Source organism: Ursus arctos, unplaced genomic scaffold, assembly GCF_023065955.2.
Source record: "Ursus arctos isolate Adak ecotype North America unplaced genomic scaffold, UrsArc2.0 scaffold_8, whole genome shotgun sequence".
In the NCBI taxonomy this organism is placed as follows: Eukaryota; Metazoa; Chordata; class Mammalia; order Carnivora; family Ursidae; genus Ursus; species Ursus arctos.
In genome coordinates, this window is record NW_026623100.1 from 71345179 (window position 1) to 71359823 (window position 14645).

The following is a 14645-nucleotide window of genomic DNA, read 5'->3' on the forward strand; positions in this document are numbered from 1 at the left end:
TGGCTTTTGTTTTTCTTCAGATTGCCAAGAGGTCAGGTGTTTTAGGAGGGTAGCAGGCTTGTGTAGAAACCATGAGCAGGGTTGCAGAGAGAGGCATGCAAAGGTCTATCCCCCCCCCCCCCCCCCGCCCTCAGTGAAGCCATTCATTTCTGTGAGCGTCATCCTGGGCTGTCCCGGGATGTTTGGGTGATGAATCTCAGATTGCTAGAAGATGTTCCCCCCCACTTCTGTACTTAGAATAATAGGTGCACATGATGCCGGACCACAGCAAGTGTTGATTTCAGTCATGTTTAAGGGATCCAGAAGCACGCCTGGGGTGGACGAGGTCACCTGGGAGGTCAGTTATGTACCTGCCCTATGTGCTGGCTGGTGTCCAATGTTTCCCAGGGAAGCCGGGTAATCCGATCTCTTTTTATACAGTTAATTTCCTAAAAGGCATGTAATTTTACAGGCGAAGCCTCCTTTTCTGCCATGGAATGCTATAAAAGTGCAAATTTCTATGACAGTATCAGTGACTAACAGGCACAGCTCGAGTCGAGGGTGAGTGAGATGTTTTTCAATCCAGTCACTGAGCAAGTGTAGGATTTGAGTGCAGCAGGGATGGAAGTAAGGAAGCCGCTGGGTCTTTCCTGCAGAGTACAGATCTGGGAGTCATTCGTCTCCTCCTTCGCCCTCCTCCCGCCCCCTCCACACGCATGTGTACACACACGGCTGTGCACACTCGCGCCCCAGCCGGGAGCAGACATCCCCTCCCCGTGTTCAGCCCAGCGGTTTCCCACAGCTGGAGCGGGAGCACCACCTGCGAGGCTCTGCTTTGTGTCTGCTGCACTCACGCCAGGCCGGCCTGGTAACCATCTGCGTAGGTAGGGCCAGGCCTGGCCTGTAACCACCGGCGCAGCTCCTGCGGGCCCAGAGGGAACCGGGACACAAAGCAGGCATCCTGCCATACCTGCGAGGGCCTGCTTCGTGTCCCTGTTCTTTCACAAGGAAACTGATGTACACATTCCCTTTCTTTCTTAATATTCATGTCTCTTTGTTTGCATAGCTGAGTCATTCTGGGAGGGATGAGCTGAGGATGACTCAAGGTTAAGTGGCTCTGTCACTGATTCCTTCCCTCCCTTTCCCCTTCCCTCCTTCCCTTCCTGCTTGCTTGCTTTCTCTTTTTTCTTTTCTTTTCCTTTCCTTTCCTTTCCTTTCTTTTTCCTTCCTTCCTTCCCTCCCTTCCCCCCCTTTCTGAAACTACTCTGTGCCAGGCTGTGTGGAGACAAATCTGGACAGAACTTCAGTGCTACACTTGAGGACCTCAGAGTCTAACTGGGGAGACACATGTTGACTCATAATTGCAGCACAGTGTGACAAGAATTCTTAGATGGGTGCATGGAAAGAGCTTTTCAGGCACAAAAGAGAAAGCTACAAACTTCCTCTGGCAGAGTTTGGGAAGATTTTACAGAGGACATCACATCTGAGTTGGGCATTGAAGAATGGACAGGAGTTTGCCGACTGGAGAAGTGACGAAAGGTATAAAGTCACAAGTAAGAAATCACAGTGTTTCTTAGAAATGGCATATTGGGGAATAAAAAGCAAGAGTAAATGATTCCACAGTAGAATTAAACACCAATAATGGAAAGATCTCAGGAAAAGTGCCCAAACATTTGGAAATTCAATAACAAATCCATAAATAATTTGTAAATCAAAGAAACAATCAAAAGGAGGAAAGAAAGAATTTGAGCTGAATCAAAATGTATATACAACATTTAAATTTGCAGGGGGGGGCTCTATAAGCAGTATTGGGGGAGAACATAGAGCATTCAATATGTGTTTCAAAAAGGAAGAGTGGTCTTCAATGATTCAGCTTAGTTTCTCCCCTGAGAAACTAGAAAAAGAAGAAACTGAACACAAGTAAGTAGAACAAAGAAAATAGAAAGATCAGAGCAGAAGTTGGTACAATTAATATCAGAAAAGCAACGGGGAAAACCAGTGAGACCAAAACTGCCTCTCTGAGAAGAATCATAAAATCAAGAACCTCCAGTCAGACTGGTGAGGGAGAAAAAAGGGAGAAGACACCACGTATAAACATGAGAAGTGAGAAAGGTGGCATTCACTACAGATTCTGCAGATATTAAAAAGTTAACTGGGGAAGAATATGAATAAGTTTATGATGACAAAGACACAAACTACCAGAGCTCACTCAAGACAGAATAGATACGTGTCCCTGTATCTATTTTAAAAATTGAATTAGTAGTTAAAAACCCGCCCTCAAAGAAAACTCCAGGACAAGTTTTGTTTCACTGGTGAATTCTACCAAACACGTAAGAAAGAACTATTACCAATTCTGCATATACTCTTCTAGAAAATTGAAAAGCAGAGAATACTACCAAACTCACTCTATGAGGCCAGCACTCCCTTAATATCACAGTTAGAGATATTATAAGAAAATACCAATAGTACCTTCATGCACGTGTTGTAAAAATTCTAAACAAGAAGTTAGTGGATTGAATACATCATGACTAAATTAATTTAGCCAAGAAATGTAGGATTGGCTTAATGTAGGAAATATTAACTAAGAAAGAACAAAGATGATCTTAATAAAAACATTAAAAGCATTAAAAAAAACAAACAAACCCAACACCCGTTCCTGATACAAACTCTCTCAGTAAACTAGGCATAGAAGGGACGTTCTTCAGTTTGATAAAGAGCATTAATTAAATAAGCCACAGCTACCATCATACTGACTGGTGAAAGACTGAATGCTTTCTCTTTAAAATCGGGAAGAAGACAAAGATGACCACCGTGATCACTTCAGTTGGACTCTGTGCTAGAGATTCTAGCCAGTTCGATAAGGCATTCGATGCAGAATATTTGAGATCCTCTACGGAAAAGCTAGAAGAACTAATTGAATTTATTAAGGTCGAAGGAAGAAAGATCAATACCCAAGACCAATTGTATTTCTATATATAAGGAGCAGTCAGAAGTATAAAGAAAAAACAAGGCCATGCATAAGAGCACAGAAATATGAAATGCAGGGGGATACATATGACAAAAGATGAGTAAGACCTATACACTTAAAATGGCGAGGAATGTCTGGTATGCGTCGTATCAACTATCTGTAAATTGATCTACTGATTTAGTGCCCTCTCGATAGAAGCCTCAGAAGCTGTTTTGTAGAAATTCACAAGCTGATCCTAAAATTTATGTGATAATGCAAAGGACTTCAAGTAGTCAAAACAGACTTCAAAAAAGAAGAAGTTCGACAGAGAAAGAATTTGTGTAGAGAAGTTATGACGATATTTGTTGATACAAGAACATGACGAGCCTTGAATTATATTTTAATCATTTAAAAATAAGGAATCCATGCAAACCCTTGCACACACATGTTTATAGCAGCTTTATTCATAATTATCAAAACTTAGAAACAATCAAATGTCCTTCAGTCCATGAAGGTATAATAATCTGGGGTGTATTCAGACAACTAAATCCTATTTAACATTAAAAAGAAATGAGCTATCAAGCCACGAAAACACATGGAAAAAAGCTCAAATGAGTATTATTAGGAGGAAGAAGCCACTCTGGAAAGACTACATACTGCGTGATTCCAACTCTATGACATTCTGGAAAAGATGAAACTCAACGGGCCGTGAAAAGATCAGTGGTTGCCAAGGGTTTGGGGTGAAATGAATGAATAGGTGGAGCACAGGGGAATTTAGGGCCCGGAAACTACTCTCTGTGGCGCTGTAAAGGCGGACACATGGCATTATGCATTTCCCAGAACCCATGGAAATATACAACGAAGAGTGAGCCCTAATGTAAACTGTGAACTCGTAGTTAATAATCATGTATCAAAATTGGTTCATAATCGTAACAAGTGCACCACCTCAGTGCAAGATATTAAGGGAGGAAACTGGGAGACCTGTGGAGAGGGTCTGTGGGAACTCTTTGTACTTTCTACTCAGTATTTCTGTGAGCCTGAAACTTCTTGGAAAAAAATAAGGTCTATGTAAAAAAAAATCTAAGGGTCATTATTTTCAGCAGCGTTATTCTAATCAGAGCTGCACGGAATTCAGGCTTCGCCGGAAGGGCTGGAAGGGAGACCATATGCAAGCACATCAGCTAGGAGGTTATTGCCGTAGTCCGGGAGGAAGGCAGGCAGAGCCTGGGTAGGGTGGGGGCAGCCAGAATGGAGAGTTAGAATAATGTAGACGGCTCTGAAGGAAGATGCTGAGGGTGTAGCTGTGGCAGTGAGAAGTCAGCACACACGGGGTTGGAAAGAACAGTCGAGTAGATCTGAAAGACTTCTGAGCCAAGCGTTGGCTCTGACCCCGGCATGTTGTGTGAGCCCTGGCAAGTGACTTGGTATTTCTGGATCTTGCTAACTGCAGGAATGCCCAGGAGGCATTATTGTGATGCTGGGGCTCAAGGCTCAAGATGAAACCGTCCAGAAATGTGTGGTCCCAAACCTTAGCCCTTCAACTCATGCAGCTATGATGCCCTACAAGTGTGGCTTTTCGGAATTGATATATGCTGCGTGTGTAAAACTTAGTGCAAAAAAAAAACTTGGAAAAAAACATCAAATGTCTCATTAGTAATGTGTGTACGGATTACATTATTTGAATTTCACCTGTTTATTTTACATTTTTGCGGTGGCTACTAGAAATGTTTAAACTCCATGGGTGGCTCACAGGATTTATCTGCTGGGCAGCCCTGGTCTTGAGCTTCACCAGAGGCTTTCTGTCCAGAACCATCTAAACTTGCCCAGGAGGACAGTCCCCGCCCTCAGAGCCGTGCCCCACTCTAGGATGTGAGGAGCAGAGCAAGGTGGAGGGGTCAGGCAAGATTCCTGGGGTGACCTCGACACAATCCGGGTCTCCTTAGGAGTCACGTTCCCTCTCCCTTGAGAGGGTGACCTGGGAAGATCCAGCCAAGCAATGCCCAGCCTGAACTTCTCCGGCATATCTATCTGAAAAGACCAGTGCCCCTCTAAGAGCAGAGATCATTTCTAATCGTCCTTCCCTTCGTCTGCCCTCATGCAATGATGAGCAATCCCAATGCAGGGCTGAGCCAGGTGGCTGCATCTCCCGCCTCCCCCTGCCCTGTGACTTGGCAGTGAGAGAAAGCCCGACTGGGGATAGCCGTGTCCTCTTGAGACAGTGCTGACACCTGTGTAGACAGACGCCCTCACCGCAGGGAGAGTGAGCCTGAGCACCTGCATGTTCCCACGGCTCCTCAGACTCTGAGGTTCTTTTCCGGGCACCCCCACTGCGCGGTACCCGGAGCGCACATCCCTGGCAACTCCTGCCTGCTCCGGTGTGCATATGTCCTGGCCATCCCCTTTCCATTTGGCTTTGTTACGTTTTCATGTTCACCCCTAGCCTTCAGGTAAAGACCAGTGTACTGTCTACACCCGCACCCACAACAAGGGAGCCTCAGAAACATAGCCATCTGCCCATTTCCATGAGACCCTGCTCAGCTCACAAGCACTCAGTCCCACCCCTTTCTCTCCACCGTCATCAGTGAAATCTGACATCCCAAGTCTGGCATGTAATCTTTTATATAACGACCCAAACCAGCTTTCCCGATGCATAGCTTCTGTTCTCAGCAAGCAGGGTTTCTTCCTCTTTCTAAAAATACCCGTCACCACATGGAACAGGGAAGGTGGTGGGTGCAGTCACAGAGATGCTGTTGCAGAGGCCAAAGTGGTATGATGCAAACAGCCGTGACTTTGGAGTCTCCTGTTAGGTCTCAAATGTTCATGTAAATTTTATATTCTATCACACACACGCACGCACACACACACACACTTAAATCATCATTTAGTAAAATTGTTACCGCTGGAAGATGTTTCATTGTTTGACCCTGGATTCTTCTACCTCCTGGAACCCCACCAAGGATCTCAGGAGTAGTAGTCCTCGGTTTAAGACAAAATAGGCAACAGGAACCTACTTCACCAGCCCAGTTTCTGCCGGGAGGAAATATATCACTCACGTTTCTCTAGCCCCTAGGAGCTGCTTGACCTCTCCGAAGGTTCCGTGTATTTGAATTCCTTGTAACTACTGCAGCTGTATTCAGGTTTCACTGCTTCCAGGCGCCATCTCTGACCGCGCCACCATGACCCAGGCTCTCACCTCACCAAGTTGCTGCCTCAGTGTCTGTCTGTGCCTCCTGCTTTGTCCTTAGCTGCTCTGTTCTGTACCGTGCCAGCTGCATACGCCATGAGGTTTGAAAAGGTAGAATCCAGGTCTGTCTTGTTCATACCTTATTCCTATAAGTTAGCACAGTGCCTGGTGTAGGATTAGTGCTCATTGAGGATCTGTTGAGTCAGTGAATGTTTAAGTGAAAAAAGAGTTGGTGTTTATATTAAGAGACCATCAATATCTCAAGGACAGGATCTGCCTCCCATGCCCTTGTGTTTCCCTCTGGCCCTTGAACTAATGCTCATTCGTGGTTCTAGGAGGATGGATGGATGTGATGGATAGAGATTTTGGAAATTGGCTAGAATTACCAATCAGCTTAACGTATTTTCTTTACAATTTACTGGAGTGAATCATCCTATATTTGATACTTCACGTGAGGATATGTTGTAAAGTAGCTCTGTGCTTTGTTACCACAAACCTGTTGGGAGCCATTGCGAACTGAGAAGTAGAGGAGACTTTGGAGGGCTCTGAGAAAGGGTCTGGGTGGCAAGGGGACAACTGGAGAGCCACTGCCAACAAGGAGAGACAAGTGCTCCCGTCATCAGCATCATCAGAGTCTAGCCTCCATGCCTTTGATGAGGACCATGTCAGATGGTCCACTTCTCACGAGGCTTTGTAATAAGGTGAACAGAGAGCTGATATGACCGTGGAGCAGAAATGGGATTTCTGACATGAAATTCCCTTTGAAATTCAGTGTATACGGTGGGGACCTGAGAGATATTAGAAAGCAGAACAGAGAAGCATGAGCAATACACACCCTCCTTAGTGTGAGTGGGAAGGAAGGGTTTTACAAACTAGGTCTAATCAGAAGCCTAATGTTTGTGCTTTCTGTCATTTAAAGCGCTTTGCAGACTTTGGGTTCAAGAGTTTCTGTCCTGTATTCAGCGATTTCCAGGAGCGGTGGGGAAAGTGACTGGGGAGGTACAGAAAGGGCACATGTGTGTCTTAGTCTGTTTGAGCTGCTGTAACAAAATACCATGACCTGTGTGGCTTATAAACAACAGAAGTTAACCGCTCACAGTTCGGAGGCTGAGAAGTCCAAGATCATGGTGCCCACAGATTCAGTGTCTGGTGAGGGCCAACTTCCTAGACAGCTCTCTTTTCACTCATATGGCAGAAGGGGCAAGGGAGCTCGCTCAGGCCTGCTTTATAAGAGTACAAATCCTTGTGTGGGGGTGCTGCCCTTCAAATCACCTCCCAAAGGCCCCACCTCCTTATATCATCACTTTGGGACTCAGATTTCAGCATATGAATGTGGGGGAGGAGAGCGCAAACCCTCAGACTGTAGCAGAATGGATATATGGCAACCTGACATTATTCCTGAATAAATTCATAACTGATTGTAGAAATTACCATACTCCAAAACGTATCTGTCCTTTTGCCTATAGGAGAATAGAATGGATGAGTGAATGCATAAAGCCAATCCCAGAGGACAACTCTTCACTGTCTATAGCAAGTCAGGAGCATACTAGGGCCAGACCCAGGCCTCTGGGTTCCTCCCAGGGCCTCCCTGTGGGTGGGGCCATGCACGCTTGGCTCCATCAAGCTGTCTTTCCTGCACTAGTTTCATTTGGCATGACCGCTCTTTCCTAGGCATTGTCATTTGCTGTCACAAAATATCAGTTGACACCATTAAAAAACCAAATACCCTATAACCTTGGTATTTGAAGTGTGTCCTGAGGACCGGTGGCCTCGTGTTACCTGAGACGCTCAGGCTTCACCCTAAATTCACAAATCAGGATTTGAATTTTACAAGATTCCCCGGTAATTTACATGCATGTTACAACTTGGACGTGCTGCCCTCTGACACCCTTCATGGGCTGCTTCTTTATAATGGCCATTCTAGTCTCTGAAATTCAGCTTCTTCTGTCTCAAATTACATCCCTGCATCTGGTCAGCAAACTGGGTTTTGTTTTTTTTTTTTTTTTCCGTCTTAGAGATGGCTTTTCCTGGCCCACTGCTGACAAATGCTGCTTTACTACCTGGAGATGAGCCTTGTGCATTCAGAGAAGAAAAGGAAATAGCTTTGTTTAACTTTTTTGTCCCCTTAATTTCACATAGGACACATGTGGCTTGTTTTTATTTTCCTAAAGATATGAGTTCCTAATTTCCTGAAGCTCTAAATTATTAAACAATAGTCACCAGTCTTCTTAATGTTGGGCATATGAGAGTGAGATTATAGTTTTGATCTTTGATATTAAGAAAGTAACTTCCCAAATGCTACCAATCCTAATATTTGTGATGATGGGCCATTTGTAAAATACCTTTGTGGGCCTCTTGGTGAGTTACTTACGAGGCAACGTTTTGTAACCAAGACGACCAGGATAGGAAGTCTCCGTCCGCTGTCACCCCCTGACCCCTGCACAGCCAAGTGTAACATACTACAGGGTGAGGTGCCCTGGTCAGTACACTGGGAAAAATGGGAATGTGCTAAAAACAAACAAACCGATCAGATAATTAAGGTGGTCTTGGCTGGGGATTTCAGTGTGTGATGTGACATTGTTACAATAAACAGATGGGGGTGAAGAGGGACTTGATTGACCTTTTACAGTTTTTCCAAATGTTCACAAACCGTTTTTTAGTTTTAAAGCACGTGTGGCTTTTCCAACTATCCAGTTTGCTAGTAAGTTTCCCTAAAATTGTCCATTTTATAATGAAAGAATTCAGGTTTCAGACTAAGGTTTAGATTCAAATGCTGGCTTCAGCCTGTGCTAGTCCTGTGAATTCGGACAACTCGACTTGCTCATCTGTGAAACGTGGGACTTCATAACTAACATGTAGAATAGTGAACATAGAGAAAAGGAACACAAAATTTCTGGCACGCGGTCAGGAATCAATAGCTGGTAGCTTTTATTACCTGGCTTCGAGGATAGTGCTTAGCAGAGTAAACATACAAGAAATATTTGTTGAGGGGCGCCTGGGCAGCTCAGTCGTTAAGCGTCTGCCTTCGGCTCAGGGCGTGATCCTGGAGTCCTGGGATCGAGCCCCACATCAGGCTCCTCTGCTGGGAGCCTGCTTCTTCCTCTCCCACTCCCCCTGCCTGTGTTCCCTCTCTCACTGGCTGTCTCTCTCTCTGTCAAATAAATAAATAAAATCTTTTTAAAAAATATTTGTTGAATTCACTTCCTCCCTGAACTCATCTCATATGATGAGGGACAGATAATAGTACTAATCTGGGGGAAAGGTCTTCTCTTGATAACTTGATTTCGGAATTAATTTACATAAGCAGTCCCCAGTTTAAAAATGGATCTTGTTCACTGTCAATAACACGGATTTTAGAGTGACACTTCAGGAATACAATGAGTCAAATAGGCATCCGTGGATAATCTTAAAATAGCCACAATGTTTCTACAAGATGATTTCTGGTTCCAGCCTAGAAGTCCAGAGGAGAAACATGTCGGTTTCCTTCCTGGGGAGGCAGTAGCTGTTAGCACAGGTCAAATCTTTTTACTCATCAAGGCTTTGGGGGAAAGTATCTCTGATCTTGGCATGGGACAAGTGACACATTTATCTGCCCATGTCGTTTGCATGTTAGGTATTCATATTCCAGCTGAATTGCTGTGTGGCAGAAGAGCTAGTGGTGTGGTACTTGGAAGATGGATGTGACATACAGGAGAGGGTTTGGGATAAAGTGTTGTAGGCAGGTTAGCTCAGGGATGAGGGAACAGAGCTCAAAACAGGATGTCAAGCCAAAGGAGGGCTGTGGTCAGCCTAGAAATCAGGGACCTAACTAAAGACTAAGTAAGGCAGGTTCCTCTTTTGAAATCCAAGCTTGAATGTGCATTAAGTGCCTTAAATGACCAAGAATGACCCCTCCACTAGAGGCGCTAGAGGGCACTTAGTATAGTCCGTGTTATTCAGGGCATGGGCACGGGAAATGATAGGAGGCATGTGCCAGATAGCTAGAAGTAAGCATGTGCAAAGTCCCCAAAGCCTTCTCCTCATTAAAGAAGAAAAACCCTTCCATGAATATGCCACCCCTTACCTTAACCTCCCTATAAGTAGACAAGACGCAGACCTCCTGGGGGACTCCCTGTCAGAGTCTGCCTGCACTCCCATCTCCCATGTGTACTTTTGCTTTCAATAAACTTATTGTTGCTTTCACCTGCCTGGCTTATCTGTGAATTGTTTCTCAGGCAAAGCCAAGAACCTGGGTCGTCTGTCCTGAGTTGGGGTCTCATTCTCACCTCTCCGGAGACCCCCTTGGGCCCTAGAGGGTAACAAAAGGACCAGGAAAGCAGTACAGCCTGTCCTGCCCTTGACCATGAGTGATGACCTCGAGTACACACTTAATATGTATATTATGTGCTTACATATTTTATTGATTAAACATCCTATAACCTCATTCAAATGATGCTCATAATTAAGGGTTAGAACATTGATATTTTTTACGTTCCTTAGGCGGTAAAGGCAATTTGTGAAGTTAACATTCATGGTTGAATGCGAGTGGGCTTTGGGCAGGAAGGAGGAGCACACTGAAAATTCTTGACCTAGTTTTTACAGGTTGCACTAAAATGAGGCTCACCATTGAAAAATATACATTTCTAAATTGGTGAGTAATCTCCACTTACTTTACAATGATTAAGTGGAAACATTATTGAAACCATTGAAATTTTTTCCCAAGATGGGAACTTACCCGATGGTTGGCTTTTTCTTTATTGAATCGTTTATAATGGACACATTTTTTTTTCTCTCCTTGGGTAGTTTTGCTCTGCTCTTTGAAAAGATGAGTGATATTAGAAAATTAAAAAAAATATCTTTTTCACAGCTGTATTTGTATGATCAAAAAGCAGTGTTTTCAGATTGAAGAAGCATTTACAGGTCTTACTACTTTCCAACTTCATATTTTAAGGATTTTAGTTTGGTTTTAGAGAAGGCTTTTAGGAATTAAACTAGATTTTCTTTTCCCCACCAGTGCACTCACCATCCGGCATGGAAACGAGGATATTGACAAAAATAAGCCGTGTGATTTTCCTGCTACATCTCCTTTCTCTCCCCAGTTAAGGTAACAATCATCCTTAAAACTGTGTTCATGTTAGTTTTATTTTCTATTTAAATACTGCAGTTAAATGTTTGACAAAGAATAGCCCAAATCACATTTTATGGCACACTAAAAACAATTTTACGTCTTCCACGCGGAACTTGCAGTCAAATAAGAAAACTATGCCATTTGCCATCTAGAACTTGGGTAACTGGCCAAATATTACTCAAAGAGGACCCAGTTAATAACGAGTTACATGTGTACTTGTCTTCCCCTTTGTGCCGCACAGTGAAATCGTGCCAATTTTGAGAGACAGAACATGGCCCTTCTTTTTTTTTTTTTTTATTAATAATGATTTTTTATTATATTATGTTAGTCACCATACAGTACATCCCCGGTTTTCGATGTAAGGCTCGATGATTCATTAGTTGTGTATAACACCCAGTGCACCATGCAATATGTGCCCTCCTTACTACCCATCACCGGTCTATCCCATTCCCCCACCCCCCTCCCCTCTGTAGCCCTCAGTTTGTTTCTCATAGTCAGAACATGGCCCTTCTTGCTCGCCCCCTATTATGAGTAATTGGATCAGGAAACAATGATTGGTTCCTTACCAGTGGATAAACACTTCTTAGTAAAGATCAAAACAACTTGCATTTGGGAAATCTATTAGCCATTTTTTTTTTTGGTTACAATTTTTTTTTTATGGAAGTATAGTTGACATACAAGGTTATATTAGTTTCAGGTGTACGACATAGTGATTTGACAATTCTGTACGTTACACAATGCTGCTATGAAAAGTGTCGCTACCAGCTGATGTTATGATTGCTAATTAAGTTTTCTATGTTTGATATCTATTTGGCTGAAAATCTAGAAGGCAATGAAGATCTGACCTACTAAATAATAAACATTCGCCAAATTTTCAGCTCCTAAAAACTCTTTTCTCATATTCACCTTTGGGGAACTTCCTGGGATTTGATTTGGTAAGTGGAAGTGTTGCTACTAGGACCTAAGCGATTTTGGTTACTGATGAAAATGAGCTACTTGGGTGATTGAAGCAAAAATCCACCAGTGACAAGCTGCTCTGATTTCTGTAGAGTGTTCTCATTTTCATCAGATCACTAATTACTGAGAAGTGCAATAACAATATCAGGCCATATCATATATAATATGAAATCTGTGCATTTGCCTTTGTAAGAAAAATGATACACTGTATTAGAGAGCATTCAAAACTATGCTATCAAGGAGCAATTTTAGAAAACAAGCTCTAGCTGTAAGATCTGTTTTAATATATGCACATTTTCACCTTACATGTAACAAGCTGAATAAAATATTCTGCATAAGGAATTTATTGCCATTCCATCCATGGGAAAACAAAGGAGAGAAAAAAAAAGGAAGACAAAAATTAAAAATTTCCCATTTTGTAGAAAATATCTTTCAATGACTTTTAGCCTCTGTTTGGTTGCAGAAAAATCTAGATATTGATCAAAAGAGTGGGATTGTTAGTTTTGTGAGCCAACTTGACTAGATCACAGGAGGTCCAGATATTTAGCTACTTATTATTTCTAGGTGTGTCTGCAAAGGTGTTTCCAGATGAGGTTAGATTTTGAATCAGTGACTAAATAAAGCAGATTGCCCTCCGCAGTGTGGGTGGGGACTCATCCAATCCGTTGAGAGCCTGAATGGAACAGAAAAGAAAGGTGGAGGAAGGGAGAACTTGCCTCTCTGTCTAATTGCTTGAGCTGGAACATCTGTCTCTTCTAATTCCCTTAGTCCAGGACTTCCACCACTGGATCCCCTGGTTCTCAGGGTTTTAGACTCACACGAACACTACGCCATGCTCCTTCCTGGCTCTCCAGCTTGTGGACAGCCAGCCGGTCAAGGATCTTCTCAGCTTCCGTGTTCTCATGAGCCAATTCAAAATAACAATTTCTTTATTGATACGTATCCTATTGTTTCAGTTTCTCTGGAGATCCCTGAGCAATACAAAGAGATTTTAGAATAATTCTTGCATCTTAATGGAAACCTTCATTAGAATTTTTGGTCTGGTTTAGCACTTCATCATCTTCTATAAAATTCTCCTGAGCGTCAACTACCACTGTTCAAATTCAGTGACAGGTGTGCCAGTGAATTCTCCTGCCAGGTGAGAGAGAAGACATCAGTGGTGGCTCAGGTGAGAAAGGAGAATAACCTATGGCTAAGCGCTGATTAATTCTACTATTTGAAAAATTAATAACTCAGGGTTTGGTGTGTTTGTTTCCTAATCAGAAAGAAATCTGCTTTCCAGTTCTCACTTCTAACTAAGAGGTGACTTCAGTAAGTTCAACTCTGATGAACTCAGTACTGAATCATCGCAGAAAAGCATTAGGCCAGTAGCTTCATGGAACTTTCCATCCTGACAATCATATTTCTAAACTGGGGCCTTTTCTCAATGCTAATTACACCATCACCATTCTGCAGGCTAAGCCTAGGGTGACAGAGTCTCACAAGAATTTGCCATATGTATTTATCATAAATGTTCATCAGCTCTTTGAGACACCATGTCCACTCAGAGAGGGACACTGATGACATCGCTCTGCTCTTGCTCCAAGTGGTCGTAGATAGTAGACATACAATTAACAATCTCAGGATGTCCCAATAGGTCATTTTGCATATGCTTGTGCTAGTCCGATACATTGCAGGCAAACTCAAGAGATCTGCATGGGCCCTGAGCTGTGCCTCCATTCCTGCGCACCTGGCCATCTCACCTGGGTGCTCTCACCACCTCCCAGCTCCCTGTTCTTTATTACATGTACCTCAAAAAGCATGTAGTCTGATTTTTTTTGTTGTAAAGTTATAAAAATATGTATCATGTATTACGTAAACTTGTGAGACTGACTTTTCTCTCAGTTATATACCGCTGTGATTTATTCATGTTATTGCACACAGATATAGTTCAGCTGTAAAATATTCCATGGTGTAAATATACCACAATTTATTTCTCCATTGTACTGTTTAAGAGCCGTGTAACACCTCCCATTTTCTTTTTTTTTTAATAAGATTTTATTTGTCAGAGAGAGAGAGCACAAGCAGGGGGAGCATCAGGCAGAGGGAGAAGCAGGCAGAGGGAGAAGCAGGCTCCTGCTGAGCAAGGAGCCTGATGTGAGACTCGATCCCAGGACCCTGGGATCATGACCTGAGCCAAAGGTAGATGCTCGGCTGACTGAGCCACCCAGGCGCCCCCTCCCATTTTTGATCTTGTAAATAGTGCTGTTAATGAACATTCTTATATATGTCTCCAGCACAAATTTAAAAGTAGCTTACACACACACACACACACACACACACACACACACACACACACTCAGACCCAGGAATGGAACTGCTAGATAGTAAGGGGTTTGAATGTTAGGTCTAACGAGATAATGATGACTTGTCTTCCAAATTTGTTGTATCAATTTACATTTCCATCAGCAATGTGAAGTGGATTCTGTTGA

At 43.1% G+C, this 14645-nt stretch overlaps 1 long non-coding RNA gene across 1 annotated transcript in view; it reads left to right on the plus strand.

Moving 5' to 3' along the window:
- LOC123001992 (uncharacterized) overlaps nucleotides 1-14645 on the plus strand; it is a 274590-nt gene that overhangs the window by 147006 nt on the left and 112939 nt on the right. The window contains exon 5 of the long non-coding RNA XR_008958157.1: nucleotides 11104-11193. This is a non-coding gene — a long non-coding RNA (uncharacterized LOC123001992). The remainder of the gene's footprint in view (nucleotides 1-11103; nucleotides 11194-14645) is intronic.